The sequence below is a fragment of the Bombus huntii genome, chromosome 4 (genome assembly GCF_024542735.1).
Source record: "Bombus huntii isolate Logan2020A chromosome 4, iyBomHunt1.1, whole genome shotgun sequence".
NCBI classification, from domain to species: domain Eukaryota; kingdom Metazoa; phylum Arthropoda; class Insecta; order Hymenoptera; family Apidae; genus Bombus; species Bombus huntii.
In genome coordinates, this window is record NC_066241.1 from 19,056,345 (window position 1) to 19,073,619 (window position 17,275).

Here is a 17,275-nt window from a genome sequence, read left to right on the forward strand (position 1 = left end):
GTCTTTGTCGTTCCCTCCGGAAGGAGGCTTAAGGAGGGAGAAGTTGGAAGTTGGTGGACGTCCTTCGAGGGTCGTGCACTCGGTCGATGGTCCTGCCTCCACGTAGAAATAAGTTTCTCTCTGTTATATACATGTATAGTTTCTTCCAAGTTCTTGTTCCTTATAGAATCTATGTTTATTTCGCATTTTTTATTTGAGTCTTGAATAGTTGGGTGATTTGATCCTAAAGTTAGTTTTACCTAATTTGAGTATAGCGATCTTCTTTCTGTTTGAACAATATACTTTTTTCCTTTTAACATTTGTTTCTAATTAATAAAGTAATTTTTTACCATTAAAATATATTATTATTTGATAATTTTTAACTACAAGCACCACCGTGTACAATTTTTGTATACATTACTGCAACATAATTACATGAACATAATAGCTTGAATTAAACTGTTAATTATATCTAACAAAATATCCTTTTCGTTTTATTTAATACACTTCATTCTACTTATATACATATCTTCTTCAGTTTAACACCATTCGTGGAAAATTTTAAAACTTTTCTGTCTCGTTGTAAATGTATATTTTTCATTCGAAAAATACGATTTAAAAGTTCGCAGCACTTCTTTCTTATATCCGGATATTAAACCCTGAACAAAGGTACTACGAAATTTTCGAAGAAATATCAGTTATCTGATTTTCGCTGAAACACTAAGTGTACGCAGTAATATCTCGTATTGTGTTTATTCATATAAATTCCGAGAATCGCACTCCCCCGCGACCTTGTAGTCACGGTAAATATTACATACCAAAAGAGCAAAAATCTTTGTGAAATTTCGTAGTAATACGTAGATTTTCGAAAAGTCAATAGGTTCTTGGTTTTTTAAGTTTCTACGGTAATTTTTCCGTTACTCCAACGTTAATATGATAGAAAGGTTGGCCAAGAAACTGCAAAACGTTGATGAGAATAGTCGTTTACATTATTTTACATTTAAGAATACTAGGTTGAACATCAGAAACGTAAATCTGAAAATATAAAAATAACAAGCAAAAAGAATAACAATGGTCAGGATGATCACTTCCTGGATTTTAGCGTTAAAAGATAAGATAGTGTTACGGAACTTAGTTTTTACTGATCTTCCAGCTTTACGTCTCTTTTCATCTCCACGCGATTTAAATAAAGATATCCCTCCATTCTTATTATCTCCATGTTATTAAAAATGCTTCTGGTATCTTCTATCAACTAATCAACTTTCTCTACATTTTCCTCGTACAGTATCGCAATATTTTACTGCTTATTATTCATTCTGTACCGGTAAGTTTATAAAATTTCCATAAATAACACGCTCATCGACGTTGTTTTCGCACACTATGATAATGCCAGGGAATAACGTAATATAGACGGAAATTTAAATTATCGTTCCTTATTCTTACAACTACATTATCCTTTAGTAATCTCGCGATCGATGCTCTGCGGATTAATTTCACGGCCATATGTTCGTTTCCCGCAAGTAAGAACAGGTTCTAATCTTTGGAACCTTTCCAAGAACTTCCTTTTCTTCGTCTCTTTTTTGTTGCTCACTCAACATCTTCTGCTTTGGCGGGCCTTGGCTCCTCCGTTGCCATGGATGTAGCCCTATTTATTTACTTCTTGTTTTCTTCGACGGAATGCTTCTGCTGCACACCAGTGCTCTCTGTAAAATCCTTGCTTTTTCCTTCGCTTTGATCTTCCTCTCTCCAAACCTACCATCTTCATTCTGGTTCGGTTTTTTCTAACGACGTGTTTGCATGTTTAAAAGCGACCACGCGTGCATTTAGATTTCTTTCTTAAATCTAGAAAGGTCTTTTTCGACTCGGCGGAATATTCCAGATTACGCAACCTTACAGTAACTCGTATTAGTCCTTGGATATTTTGAATATTTTCGTGATACGAAATTTGAACATTAATTAGTTTACCGTTCTTTATCTAAGAAGATATATATGAAATAAGTAGTAACTACAAAAAGTATTTGCACTGCTATTCCATAAAAAATCCTTTCAACAAATTTCAGTTATGATTTATTGTATTACAATTTTTATTTTTCTTTGAAGAAATCTTTCTATCAAATATTATATAATATACGATACATCATCAGATATTCCATTATGATGTACCGTAATTTAGGCAACTAATGCAGAGAAGGAGCAATAGTGAAATTCATTCGTTGTCGTCCTGCATCATCCGCGGACTATTCTACTTCGTCTTCCTTTTTTTATCTCTTGGAAAATTTTTAGCGATACGTAAGAATAAATTCAAATCCCGTCAAAAAAATGAAAAGGAAAAACGCACATTCCTATTGACTAACCTTATCTTTGTTTTTGGCGCTTATTCCCTGTGCGTTGCTGCATTTTCTGGTTTCTTCACCGTCGCATCAGCTCTCTGACTCTGCGTTACGAATGTGCTTCTGAGGTTGTTGGCTGCACCATGGAATGCAGGCGGGAAGACTCGTAAAACCACCATCCACTTATATTTCAGGCTGCAGTTCCGAATGGCCCCGGCGGCCGATCTACGTTAAATTTGAGGGGCGAGGGTGGACTCCAAATATAAAATTTTAGCTTGAGGTATTCATTTATATAACGTATAACATATAAGCGGCAATCGACCTTATTTCTCGAGCTATACGCAAAAATATCCCACTGCTCGCCTTAGTTTTTAAGCTAGGTTAGGTTAATGTTAGTAGTAGTACATATTAATTTGGCCGCCGCGCTGCGGTGTGACGTGGCCGACCAGCATTTGATTGCGTAATTACTAGAGTAGTTAAACAGAGTATAAAACATCTTTTGGGCGATCAAAGTTACAATAATCTATTTTAAGTGAAACACCCTGTACATACCGATGCCGATGTCGTTGTTTTATCATCGATTATTCAACAATCAATGACAACAACTACTGCAGCGAAGGATTAAAGGCTGTTTATTAATATCTCGGAAATTAATATATACCCGAAGCTAAAAATTTATATTTGGGATACTACCCTCTCTCTTGCTTTCGCATTCATCAGTCATCGGGACTATTCGGAACTTTATCTATATCTCCTCCCTATTTTCTTCCTACACATCACAGAATTTCCTTGCAGATTTCTTGCTTGTAAGTTTATACTCCATGACCATTTATGCGTGTATTCGAGCTGATTTTTGACACTTCCCCCAACTTTAATTCAGGTAATATTATCCGTGAAATCGTTTTGTCGCGTATTTCTTCTTTCTCTTGTCTGTTGTTTGATTTGAAGTCTCTGAAAATATTTGTACAATATTGCAATATTGCGTTGTTCAATTAGGCTGCAAGTAAAAATTTTTTAATATGTAGAGATATTCATCAGGTATTATTTAAACAAAATATATCAAAACTAATTATTTAGATTTCAGATGATATAGTATCTTATTTAGATACAAATGTCACGTTGAAATAATTATGCGTTAGTTGATTTGAGTAAGTAAGTACATTTTTCTCGAATTATTTTACTTAATATTTTGTACTGTCTAGTTGTATCATGTGTAATTAAGTTAGAAATCTTATGGTAAAATCGGGACAAAGTGAAGACGGAAACAAAGATTTATCAAGGGGAACTTGACGATGCCCGATTCAAGATGAATCTAATGATAAGCGAATGATAATGGTTCACGTACCCACGACCTAAATCCCTTTCATTCCGATATAATTTATTGAGCCGTCCCCCTGATAAGACTTTCTTATCGATCACAATACAAAGCGATATCTCGATATGTGTACGTTGGAACGATAACGGTAATGGAAATTTTTCAGCCGCGTTACGCCTCCGCTTTGGTACCACATGAGATTTTCTATTCTTCTTGTCTCGAAATATCATATCAAGAGTTATAGTCAACCTTTTGTTACGTTATGAGAAACAACGAAAATTCTGAAACAAAAATATTAATACCTGAAACGCAATGATTAGATTACGAAAAGACATTCGACTCGTAAAAGATTCGTTTTGAAGCAGAAAACAGAAGTAAATCGTAGCTTTGCTATGCCACGTATTTTGCCAGGGAATACTAATATACAATTTATTGAATGACGTTAAAACATCAGAGAGTCAGATGTATAATATGTATGTAATATGTAATTTCTAACAGTAGCCATCAGTTCATCAACATTCTGAGAGAAATTCTCTTGTTTCATATTCGTTTGGCCATATACGTGCGTTTTTCTGTTTTGCAAGATAAGTGACCGTTTTGGAGACTTGTTCGACTTGTATCTTTAACTTTAAACAGTCAGAATGATTATGATTATAAATTGCTATAGAAATGAAAAAAATACAACAGAATGATTGTATTTTCGACCAATCGCGGGGAGACGCGATCACAAGGAAACACGTCAACGGGAGTCGTAAATTCCTGTTACGATTATAATAATCGACGCCGCGAATAGATCGATCCCCTGATTTCCGTTAAGATAATTAATTAAATAATTCCGTTAAGGTTAAGATAATAGGTAGGTGGTTGAGGTGGTATAACGCTGTGATTAACAGGGTTATAAAATTTATATTTCCAACACTTAAGAGTTACACTGAGGCGTATGTATAAGTTGAGTAAGTGATTGATTTAAGGATAGAAGCCCGGTAATGACATGTTGACTATTCTAACAATGAAGAAAGTGAAGTTCGTTTTTATGTGATTACAGAGGAAAGCCCGAGGTGGGTGTGTCTTTTGAACTAAGGACATGGGTTCGTTGTTCACACTTTTCGTTAGGACAGTGAGGGTAACGATCCGCGATGCCCATTGATTATAGCCAATTGTTTTTTCGACCATTCGCGGAGAGACGCGATCGCGAGAGAGCACGTCAACGGGAGTCGTAAATTCCCGTTACGATTAGATAATCGACGCCCCGACGAAATGATCGATCCCCTGATTTCTGTTACGATAATAAGGGTGGTTCAATTGAGGTTACACTGAATTAACAGGTATAAATTAATGTTTATTCCAACAACTTTGTAAAGAAGATAATTACACTGATACGTATGTATAAATTAAGTAAGTGATTGATTTAAGGATAGAAGCCCGGTAACGACACGTTGACTATTCTAACGATGAAGAATAAGTAAGTTAAAGTGAGGATGCTGTGTCGGAGGAAAGCTAGTGATGGGTGTGTCTAACGCAAGAGACCATCGGATTTGTTGATAACAATTTTGGTTAGGAAAGTGAGGGCAGTAGACATTGCTTCTGATTGGATAAAAGAAGGTTGGTGGACTAGGAAAGGTCTTAGTCGCCCTCTATAGAAAGATGCTAGTGTGAAGTGTCATACGTGAGAAAAACTAACTCCCGTGTCTTCCCGTAGTAAACAATAAGCTTTAGAAACGATTCAGTAAAGAGATGTTTGTTCGGTCTGAAGGACCTTAGCTGGCAAATTCCTGAGATTCATGATGGGTCCTTAAGATTATTGAGGATACGCAGTAAGGATGAGCGGACATTCAGTTCCCATCTTGCCCGTGGTGTGTGGCCTGGTCTAGGTAGAGTATCGTCCGACGTAACACCAATATTAAAAAGTAAAGATTGGAGGAGGAAGCCTACCGACGTGGCTCGGGGGTGACTTGTGCATGGGAAAACCCGGCTTTTCCGTTAGACACTCATCCGCTTTTTCTGTAATTTGTAAGAACGTGCAATAGACCTAAAGACTGTTTTAAATACCAGTTATAAACCGCAAATACTTGCAAGATTAAAGGTTCCTGCAAGCTAATAAGATTCGCTTTTTGGTGGGGCCTTAGGTTTATCAAGGGTCTGTCGAATGGGGCTTGGGCTTTGACGGTCAGACACTGAAGGACGTCGCACGGACCGAACACGAAAAAATTGCCTTACAACTTGCCCCAATTGCCTAAAAATTTTTTTACAAGTTTTCTTCTTTTTTTCTCATACTCTAGAAACATTATTTGAATGATTTGTGAGCTAATGTAACATATTGTGCCTTCGCATAATATTCGTTTAAGCCATGGTTGATTCACTGCAACAGAAGGCACTTCAATTAAAACCAGTGTAAACTTGTTATAATGGAAACAGACGCAGAATCATGTAATTCAACATTATAAACTCACAAATTATACATTACCAGGCATACATTTCTATAAGGTAATTTGTAGCGAAGTGTAAATTGTTATTTAGATCCTACCACACGTATCCTAAAATATATTTTATATTTTAAAAGTTTATTTTGTTGTGGTGTAAAAGATGAAAAAAAATAAACGATAATATATAAAAATGAGCGGTTCTAGAATTGAAAAGTTTTTTATTTTTCTTGTTGTTTATCAAATTGAGTATTCGCAACAATATTTCCTCCAGATATGGTTATATTTTAATAAAACTATCATCACACGCATTACACGAAATGCATTGCAACAGCGATTGCAGCGGCAACAAAATGTTAACAATAAATTGTTATTAATATAACAATAAATTTTTATAATAAAATAACTATTAAAAATAAAAATCTACCGATAATGTTTGGCCATCAAACTGGCTGGGTTTACAATTATCTTCCTTTACGCACGGCTCCATCGAATTACATCAGTTTAAATTATTATCCTCGATATCCCTGTAAGCAAGGACATTCCTAAGCAAGTATGCTAATCGGCCAATTATCTTGTAAGAACGATTTTTTGTCTGTCGACTATCGATTTCCATTTTTCTTCTTGCAAGTTACTTACCAAAATGACAGATATTGTTTGTATCATAATTTAGTCTTATGCTATTGTCTTTTAGGATAGGGGATAATATACAGTACATAATATATCTGCGATATAGGGGTTACTGTTAATCCTCCGTAGATAAATATATCTATCATCTATTAGGTATATGTTAAAAAGTATAAAACGTAGATTATTAAAGAAATTTATTAATATGAGCAATGTTACAGAAATTAAAGAAACAAACTTAAAATCTAAGAGATGAAATTATTAAGATTAGAACGCAATTCTATTTATTTTTAAATCAGTTTTCAGTTTCTTAATATAGCCCATGCCATTTAGGTTATCGGCAATATGTACCAGAAACAAAATTTTTCATTACGCGAATAAATTCCATCCTTCGATTCCATGTTTCCACTAGATAACCATAAAAAGGAAAAGGAGTCAAGAATTCAGCACTATTGAATGGAAGAAACAAGTTACATTTTTAAAACTGCGTTTCTATTTATCTTTTATTTGGCTTCAAATACTTGTTTCTTTCTTGCACCTTGTCACTCTTTTGATTTATTAGAAAAATGAGATACGAAGGGAAGACTAATCACATTTAATAGGAAAAGTAGGTGAATTAATTTCATAGTAACCATCGATACAGTTTCTCAATACTTCATTCAAAAGTTTTAATAAATAACTCTCAATGTCATGTTAATGAATCGATAAGTAAAGAAACAATAATAAAACGTGTTGGAATCAATTCCATGCCCGTTTCACGCATTAACTCCTTATGAAAAACCGTTAACCTTGTTCCAGCGACAAGTACAAATACTCAGGGACAACTCATTTCTCGTACGACTTTGATGAATCATAATCATCGCGCGAATTTACCCGCAAATAGGCTAAAAAAATAGGTTACGTAAAATTGCTAATATTTTGAAAGATAGTTGTATCGCGAAACGGTCGATTTTATGAGCTTTATAAGCGTGTAAAGTAGTTGTGTTTACCGTGCTTTCACGAAGTTGGCTTCTCTTTCGGTTGGAATTGTTTGGTCACGATTATTATCGTCTTGTCTGACAGATAAAAGAAAGAAAAAATGTTAATGGAAATAATGCAATCAACTATTAAGCCATAGATCGATATCACTATTGGTATTTAATATTATTTTTGTTACCTAAATTAAGAAGAATTGAATTACAGTTAACTTAACGATAATTAATAACACAAATATTTAGTAAATCCCATATTTGTGTTTTTAAAACAATCTCCAATAATCAGGTTTTTCTTTTTATTACAATACTATAATAATATAACCCATAATAATAAAACATTATTTTATAAATTGCTATATTCCTTGTATAACGCAATAATTAAAAAAGCTACTAATATAGCAAATTGATTTTACTGCACACATATAAAAAGAATTATGTACCTATAGGTGAAGCAGTGAAGTGCAAATAAAATAGTGCATAAGGTATTGGTTAAAAACTTTAAAACTTTCTGTTCAAATACTGTTAGATTCACAGGAAATTTTGTCTCTTCCCTTCTTTAAACTAAATGCATCGTGCGACATTGATTTCATGCATATAAAAGTGTGAACCAACTTTAGAAGTGCAGCCTACAGATTTTCATCAGGTTAACATCGTGAACGCTGACGTCACACAATTAATCGGTTTTCAATTTTCACGGTGTTTCAAGCAAAAAGCTTGTGCACGCGCGTCGTGCTTTCGCAATTAATTTTTTTTGCGTCATAGTGCAGTGAGAACACGCCATTGATGTTGTAAAAACGGTCACAGGTAAACTTTCTTCTTCTCCTTTAAGTTTTCTCCTCCCTTCATCGAGGTCCATTCTCCGTTTATTTTTTCTTCATTCATCATCGATGTCTTTAATGAAATTTTATTTCTGTAAAAGATAGGTGCGAGATGAAGAGATATCGCTGTTGTGTTGTTGTTAACGACGCATAGAGTTATTTGTTAAATTTAAAACCATACAGGGTGTTACAAAATAATATTGAACAGGGAATAGGTGTTTAATCAAATTTAAACAATTGATAAGCAGTCTTTAATGATAATTTTAGATTGTAAAACGCAAGTGTTTTCACAAACTCATTACAGGAATACTCGATATAAGTTACTTTTATAATCATAGTAGAAATAACTATAAACAGTATAATCGTATTATTTAGCAGATTTCTGCAATCATCAGAAGGAAGTTTTTATCAAGTTGCGATAATTTGTAGCGATTCAATCGCCAATAATTTTCGTGAATGGTTAGTTCTGTAATTTCTAGAACAACGTTGGTCATTCTTCTCCTCAGGTCCTCGAGCGATTGGTTCAAGACCTGGCCTAATCGATTAACGTCACTGGGAGGCAATTCGACATCTTGAAGACTGGCTCGAACCGGCTTCACTTAAGAACGGCGTTAAGAACACAGATCACGCGATATTTCGTCCGTATGCACGTGCAGTCAACAATCGTTTGCGACACTGTTTAATGAGGTAACCACGGAACCAGGAGAACATTCCTCCGAAGAATGGACCGCGAGTTAGTGTTTACAATATTGATTACGCGACGTTAGTACGGCCTGAGTTTTATTTAGATGTCGGATTCTCATTATGATTAGAGCGTAAAGCGAATCTTCATTTGGATTACACATTGTTGTTACGCAATAGAGAAGACATTTATTGGTGCAAATATGATTATTAGTACGAGTGTGAATATTCTAGAATTGACAAGTAATCGTGGTGATTAGACACTAATGACAATGGTCTCAGGACCAAAAACGAATCCGCGGTCAATGGGATAACAAATGTACTTTCTTCCAAAGTCCAAGTTGGACTTGATTTACTTGTCTACGATACAAGTATTACTAAACTAGCTCTTTGTTAAAACGTAAAATATTCACCGAGCGTACAGACACTAAGTAACTCGCTAATACGACCTCACGAGAGAATGACTTTCCGTCGCGATGATGCTGTAAAGGAAAACTATGATGGGATGTGTCTGAGGACACGAGATCATCGGATTCGTGGAGAGATGCCTTTGTTCGGAAAGTGAGGGAAATTGACGTTGTTCATGAGAAAAATAGATTTCTCCTATTTTCCCATAATTGGGACAAAGACTGTTTGTCTGTTTGAAGGACCTTAATTAACAAAATCCTAAGATTTATAACGGATCCTCAGGCTAGCTGAACTTGTACTGTGTAGATGCATCGATATCTAGTAATCATCTTGCCCGAAGGAATCGTTGGAATGTTTACTGTCGAGTATCTCTACAAATATTTCTTTTAATGAGAGCTATATTATTACTCCATACCTTTGTTAGACAAAGCGTTCGTCCCGTGATCGCGGCTACGTTCGGCGACTAATTGTCGCCTTGAGCCCAAGCTCATTGTCACAAATATCAAATAAATACAATTGGGTAGAATGACGGCAATTATTTAATTACGGCTATAGAATTTAAATTACAATTTTACGGATTTTCCCGAAGTTCCAAAGGGAATGCTCCGGTGTCCTTTCATCTCCGACATGGTTGGTAACTGGTGGTACAAGCGGAAAGGGGGTGATTCTACGCGAAAAAAGAAGTCGAAAATTCTCGAAAATTATAGAAATTCTCAACGCGAGAATTGATTGTAATTTTAATAAATAATAAAAAAAAAGAAAATACAGAATAAAAATTTTTTTTTCAATTTTTTTTAATTTTTCCATCGAGACAACGATCTACAGTGAGATCCGTTATAACGAGACGTGATAAAGTGCACGCGTACCGAGCGAAAGTTCAAAGTCGATTTTCTCGAAAACAAAGCCTCAAACTAAAAATTTTTATTCTATATTTTCGACTTCTTTTTTCGCGTAGAATCACCCCCTTTCTGTTTGTACCACCAGTTACCAACCACCCTGTATATATTTTGAGATCTGTTGAGATAGCATAGATGATATTAGTTGTAATTTATTCATGGTATGGGTGTGACACGCTAAAATTGTGCGACACAATCTGAAAAAGAATCGAATTCATAAGTTTTTTTTACATTTTTCTTTTCAACATTTTTCTTTTTTCCTCCTTCGAATTTAAAAAATAATTTATTGGGTACATTTCTTTTCAAATATTCGAATGTAACAAGAATTTTATCTTTGAGCATTTCTCTATTCGTATTCTTCACGTGGTACACGAGAGATTGGAAATGTTTCCATAAATATTCCATTCATTGCTATTACGTTTGTAAGTTTTCCTCCCCTCTTGTATAATATCCTTAATTACTCTTTATTAATTTAAACTAAATTGAGTAATGTGAGTTTCTTCTGCATTTTCCTGAGAGAAAAACGTAAGTATGGCGCTATAATACTTAGGAAAATATGTTTTTTGACTGTTACAACAAATTTCTATCGCATGATGAAATTTGTTTTAATCTGATGTTTCTATTTATATTCAGGCTAAGTATTACATAAGCGTGGACGTAGTAATTTATGAAGTAATTCATATTGATTTGTTAAATTTTATATACCTATATTTTTATATACTTATATTTGTAATTTGAAACATGATATTTACTGTTCGACGCGATAAAGAGTAAAAAGTAAGCATAATTTAATGATATCGATAATTTAATGAGTACAACAAAACAGAGAATTCAATTGCCAACAGATACTTTAGGATACTAGAACAAAATTCAAAGCAGCTTTATCAATTATACAGTATTTTAACATTTTATGTAAGAATTAAAAATAGTATAATGGGAAGAAAAACAAATTTTAGTTCTACATTGAGTAATATGAAACATATTTGTTTTTCAAATTCATCTTATTCCGAATTTTTAAAACATGTTGAATTAATTCATATTTTCATTAAATATACACGTTCTTGCTCATATCTGTGCATATATTAACGCTTATTCAATACATGGCTTAATAATGTTCGATTTCGAAAGTGACAGTATCTTGATAGTAAGTTAATAAACCTAGCACAAAAGTACAAGTGTTCGCGTCACAAGTCACGAGACTATCTCCATCCACATGATATTATCACACGTTAATACGAATCGTGAATAATTACATCAAGTTATCTTGCTTAAATTTATTTGCATTCTATGCTTGAGTAGCAAGCATGTGATATTTGCGTTAGAGTTACGCAGGCCCTGGTGCATATGTAAGTCTGTCGAATAAGTTGTTCACCAAGAACTCGTGGAAATGCCAGTGCTTTCTACGAGTCGGTTTTAAAAGATTTACAACCGACGAAAATTAAGGAATATATTCCATTTCTTGTCTACAATTAGTTTATTTTTCACTTATTATCTAAATTTTTTTTTAGGAAAAAGAAGATTTCAAACCATTCTAACTTTTCAGAATGAATTCAAAATTCTTATTTCTCTTGCCATTGTCCATATTTGTAGCATCGTATGTTTACTATTTGATATTTTGAGATCTAATTTAAAGTAAGACAGAAAACCATGCCCCGAATGCAATATCGGAGCCTGAAATTACGTGCACTCGAACATTTTTATGTGTCAGGCAAACTTTCAGAATCCCATCCGACCAGACCACAGCCTCAGGTATCCGCACATCCCTACTATTTTCATATTAACGCATATCACAATAATTTTATATTTCGAACATTCAAATAATGAAACGTTCGAATAGTGGAACGTATAGTAAATGGACAGTAGATGCTCGGATATTGAAAGTTCTATGTTTATTTTCTTTAGTTTTATATTTACATATCTAATTAAATTATTTCTCACTCTGATCATCACGAAATTATTCAACAAACCCCGCGTGTTACTCAATCCTAAGTCGTTACACAAAGGTTTATCAATTGTCACAAGAATCTCGGTGTGTACATAGATTTTTCAACACGCAACTCTCACGTCATGCCCGTTAGTTTTATGGCACAATATGCGATTTCCGTGTGTCGTACGTAATTCATACGTACTACTGTTAAATTATCGAGAATAATTCGATACTGACGTCAGCAGCGCGTTTGCATTAAAAATTCCGAGGCTGCGTGATTCCTGGTTCGAACGATGTTGTTTAAACAATTGCTCGCCGTGAACGATAACGATAACGCGATCGACGCGACTGATTAACAACGTGTAAACTAATTATTCCTCGGAGAAATAAGGAAGCAGGTGTTGGCTGCGCTCGAAAATTGTGTTATTTTTGATATTATGATGAAACGATGACAGTTGCTTCGTACGCGTAGCATATCGTGTCAAACAATGGAAAACACGTTTGTTATTGAAAATATTTCCTCTATTTAATCTGTTATACCAAGCGAATTTTTATGCACTGTCAATTCAAAATTCTTATTTGATAATTCTTACGATTGATCATAAGATCATCGATTCTTAATTTTTAATTTGTTCGTTTAACAACTAAATACTAAGGCTCTTCTCCTTGTTTTATCAAACATCCCAAGTATCTTAGAAACCTATCTTTCACTCACGTAAAAGATATCGAATAATATCTGATCTCTATCGTGTACGATTCGCACCATAATGTTATTGCTCTATTTAACTTTTAATTTTTACTATATTCGCGTTCACTTTGCCACAATTGCGAAACAAAAATAGCTTGCATCGCTAACTTCATTCACCTGATAGGACACAAAAGGAGACCAGTCATTGATAACGATTAAAACGTAACTATAGTATCATTAATAACGTGATTATGTTGACGATTTCTTGGAATATTCCCGGATTGCAACGACGCGACGTACCACTATTGGTAATCATTCGTTCATAAAAATCGATGCAAAATGCGGGTATTTATTAAACATCAAGGATAATTGCGTCGTCTTTATCGCAAACGAGCATAAACGATCGCCGTTAGCTGTGTATCTGTGACTGTTGCGTTATTCTTGAAATTTACATAAGTCAGTAACCTAGAGTTAGCGTGACGCAAGTGTTTTCCAAACATTTATAATTAAGTGTTCGAGTACGCGAAGTAGTTCGAGTATTCGAATTATTTATTATTATTATCATTGTTATTATTATATTGTAGCCCGCTCTGGTACAGAGCATACACATTACGAAAAAACAAATTTATTTACTTAATTTTGCTATTGCACACCATTGATGTTATTGTATTATTTCTAGACAATTTCGTTGTAAATAGATTTATTTGTTTCTTTGTACATTTCCGTTGCATAACAAAATAAGATTCTTTTTCTGGATAAAATAGAGTGATTTCATTAGATCAAGCACAATAATTTATTTGAACGAATGTTGTGATATGATGATATGATGAAAGATATATTTTGACAGTTTTGCAAATGTTATTCTTCATACTCAAATGATATTTACGTTTGTTCATCAATTTTTAGACTTGTGCGTTGATTATTTAAATCTTATAAATTATTAAATTATTATCAGTGCAATAGTAGATTAATTTTCTTTGTGCACAATAGAATAACTCTCTCTCTCTTCCTCTCTCTCTCTCTCTCTCTCTCTCTCTCTCTCTCCACAATGATCATTTTACATATAAAGTAAATTCCATTATTCCAATGGAATAGGATAGACATTTCTTATACAATATAAAGTAGATTTAACACATTAAGCATGAATTTTTTTCGTATTAACACATCTTTGCATGTCGTAGAAATAAATTTTAACTAATAGATAGTTCTGTAAAACGATGAGATTAATTGATGGAAATTTTAATGGAGCTGCTTATTTCGAAAGTGTTTGTATGTGTGTGTTCATTAAGTAATAGCGATATCAAGCGTAAATAAAAAATGGAAAATTAATCTGGCAAACAAATGTATTGGAAAATTCAAATAAACCATTTGATATGCGGTTATAAAAAGCTTTCGAACCAACACAATCTCTTGAAAACTCAAACTGACCAAAGCCTAACAGAGCAGTGAAACTGACTACTCAAACAGAAACAGCAGCACCGTGAGATTCAACTGGCGTCGGCGAAATCACACGTGGGCGTGATTTGGCAGCCATCATCAGCATCGGTTGCGTCGGATTAAACCGGAGCGGCGCTTCATCCAATTAGGAAGCAAGATACAATTTTTCCGCGCTCTTCTCTCAACTAATCTGTAACTCGTGGATTCATATCTGTCAAAAGCGACACGTGCTAGCTAAGATATCGTACAGTCGTCTGATTCCACGTGTGCAAGATTTTTCTGGTGACCTTCAATCCTACAATCTCCGAAATGCGTGTGTGCTACGCAAATTGCTTATACACATGCGTCTGTTTTTTTACATCGAACTACCCCACTGTGTGACTAAATCATAATCACGGATACGTCCAGACGTCAAGAGATGTTTCAAACCACCTACAAGTCAGTCGAGGGTTGTCGAACGACGTTATTAGAAAGGTGAAATTTCTCAGGATAGCGCGTGATTGGATGCACGATTGGGTCGACGCGACGCAACAAGAAAACTTCTAACCGTTTGTACGCATGGAATCTATGCTGACGTGTACACGTAGGTGAAAAAGTCACGAATGCCAAAAACATCGACGAGGAAAGCTCATTCATCCCTATGCTATTCTTAACCTGGACCTAAAAAATATATTTCACATGAATGGTTGGGGGCAACGCCAACTACGAGTAAATACTAAAATTGTTGCAGTTGGATCGTGAAAAGACATAGATATCTATAAGTCAAAGCATAGACATGCAGAAAAGTGTATATACGTTTCAAGACTATTTTAGGGAAATCTGAATAAGAATACGATCTAATCGTCTGAAAGGGATTCTTAAAATATAGAGTTATTTTAGTGTAAGAGACTTCGTTTTCAATCCATTAAGGATAAAGGATGAAATAATGTGTATAAGTTGCATAAACGCAACATTATTGGAAAACAAAAAAGTACTTCATATACAATATATATATATATATATACACGAAACTCTTTCCTAAGATAAGCATTTTACTAAAAGCAGTCCCATATGTCAATTATGTTAAATAAAGCATTAAAATCGGCATTATAAATTATCATTATGCTTATTTATACCGTATCAATTCAATCTTTCTCACTTACATTCTACAAAGTGAACAGACCCACGTTGATTGAAAACGCCCACGATTTCCTTGGAATTGTTCATACATGCTAGATCCATGTAACTTTTGGCTTATGCATTTTTTTTATCAACCAACGCGAGAATGCATACACACCAAGATTTTCATTACATCCGATTACTCTAATATGATTCGGCATTATTTGAATGATTCATGCATAAATCATAACGGGGTGGTCTCTCTTAAACAGTGTATAAATAAATCTGGTGTTTATTTTTAATATTTAAGTTTAACTGCTTGTATCATCCGGCTTCTTATATAGCCATTGTATTGTAACCAAATACAGATTTGTCTCATTTTCTAATATTATAACTTATGACAAATATTTTACTTTGAGTATTTTTGCATATAATTTTTGCATATTATGCACATTTTGTATATCTTTACACATTTAGATTTCCCATAAATGTATAATTATTGTTGATAAACTGCAACTGGATGATCGATATTCTTTACTAGAGGAGTTCATAGAGGAGAGAGATTAAACGATTTTTATTTATATTGTAGTTTATATCGTATGTTCGTAACAATGTTTTCATCAAAACTGATGAGAATAAATTAAGAATCTTGAATTTAATAAAAATACACGTTTCTCGTGATACTAATTTAGCAAATCGAAAAGAAAAACAAAAATTGGGATCCGACATTTTAGGCTGAATGGAAAATATCTCAAGATGTCAGTATTCGTAGTGGAAATAGTGCAGTTAATATAAATATAAGTAATTTCAATCTTTGTAACGAGCACGTGTGTACGAATGATTCGTGCGAAAAGGGAGAATTTATTCTTTTCTTTGTCCTTTTAAATGCAGAGAACATGAAGATTATAGAAAGTCGATATAGATAACCAATAATGTAACGCTGAACTGAGAATCTCTGTCGCGTCTAATCTGCAAAGGTGGCTCAACGTACGCTCGCTTATAAATGCAACACCGAGGGCGGTGACATTTTAACGTTAAAGATAAACCTACGTTTCTCTTCTTCTCCACACAATTTGAAAGGGTGTATAAACACGTGACAAACGCCTTTCGTTCTCTAGAGTTCTTGCATCCAGCTGTATTCGGGATCTGTCGGTATTCGGTTGCATACTTCTGCTCTATACAGCTAAACCTACGCAAAATTGGAAATTCAGAATGCACAAAAAGATGATATTGTAAAACTCTAATAGTATGAAATATAATGTATTTTTAAATGTAATTTTAAAACTTTGTTTACGGAATGCGAAGATCAGTATTTTTACGCTGTCTGCATGGACATTGGGTATTGGGCCTCTAGAATTCATCAGAGATAAGATTCGTTATCGTACTAACTGTTCATAATTTATTTATTAACATGTGCCCGTACACGCCGGCGCCACGCGCAGAGAATCGCTGCCCCTCTGTTGCTCGTCACAGCAAGCTTAAGCAGACACATGTATATACATACACATAGTTGCATTATTGTTAGTTGCGCAGATGGGGGTTTCTGCCTCGGCTTTCCTCTCTCCCCTCTATTTCGCCGTCCAGCGATTGCCACGCTGCCCAACCCACACCGCAGTTATAAAAGGCCCCTGCGCGACCGTGGGTATCTTCAGTCAGACTTGAAACTTGACGTCGTGA

The 17,275-nt window shown here is 34.4% G+C and overlaps 1 protein-coding gene across 2 annotated transcripts in view; it reads left to right on the forward strand.

The window, feature by feature from the left end:
* LOC126864944 (protein pinocchio) overlaps window positions 1-17,275 on the forward strand; it is a 52,265-nt gene that overhangs the window by 18,348 nt on the left and 16,642 nt on the right. The window lies entirely within an intron of this gene.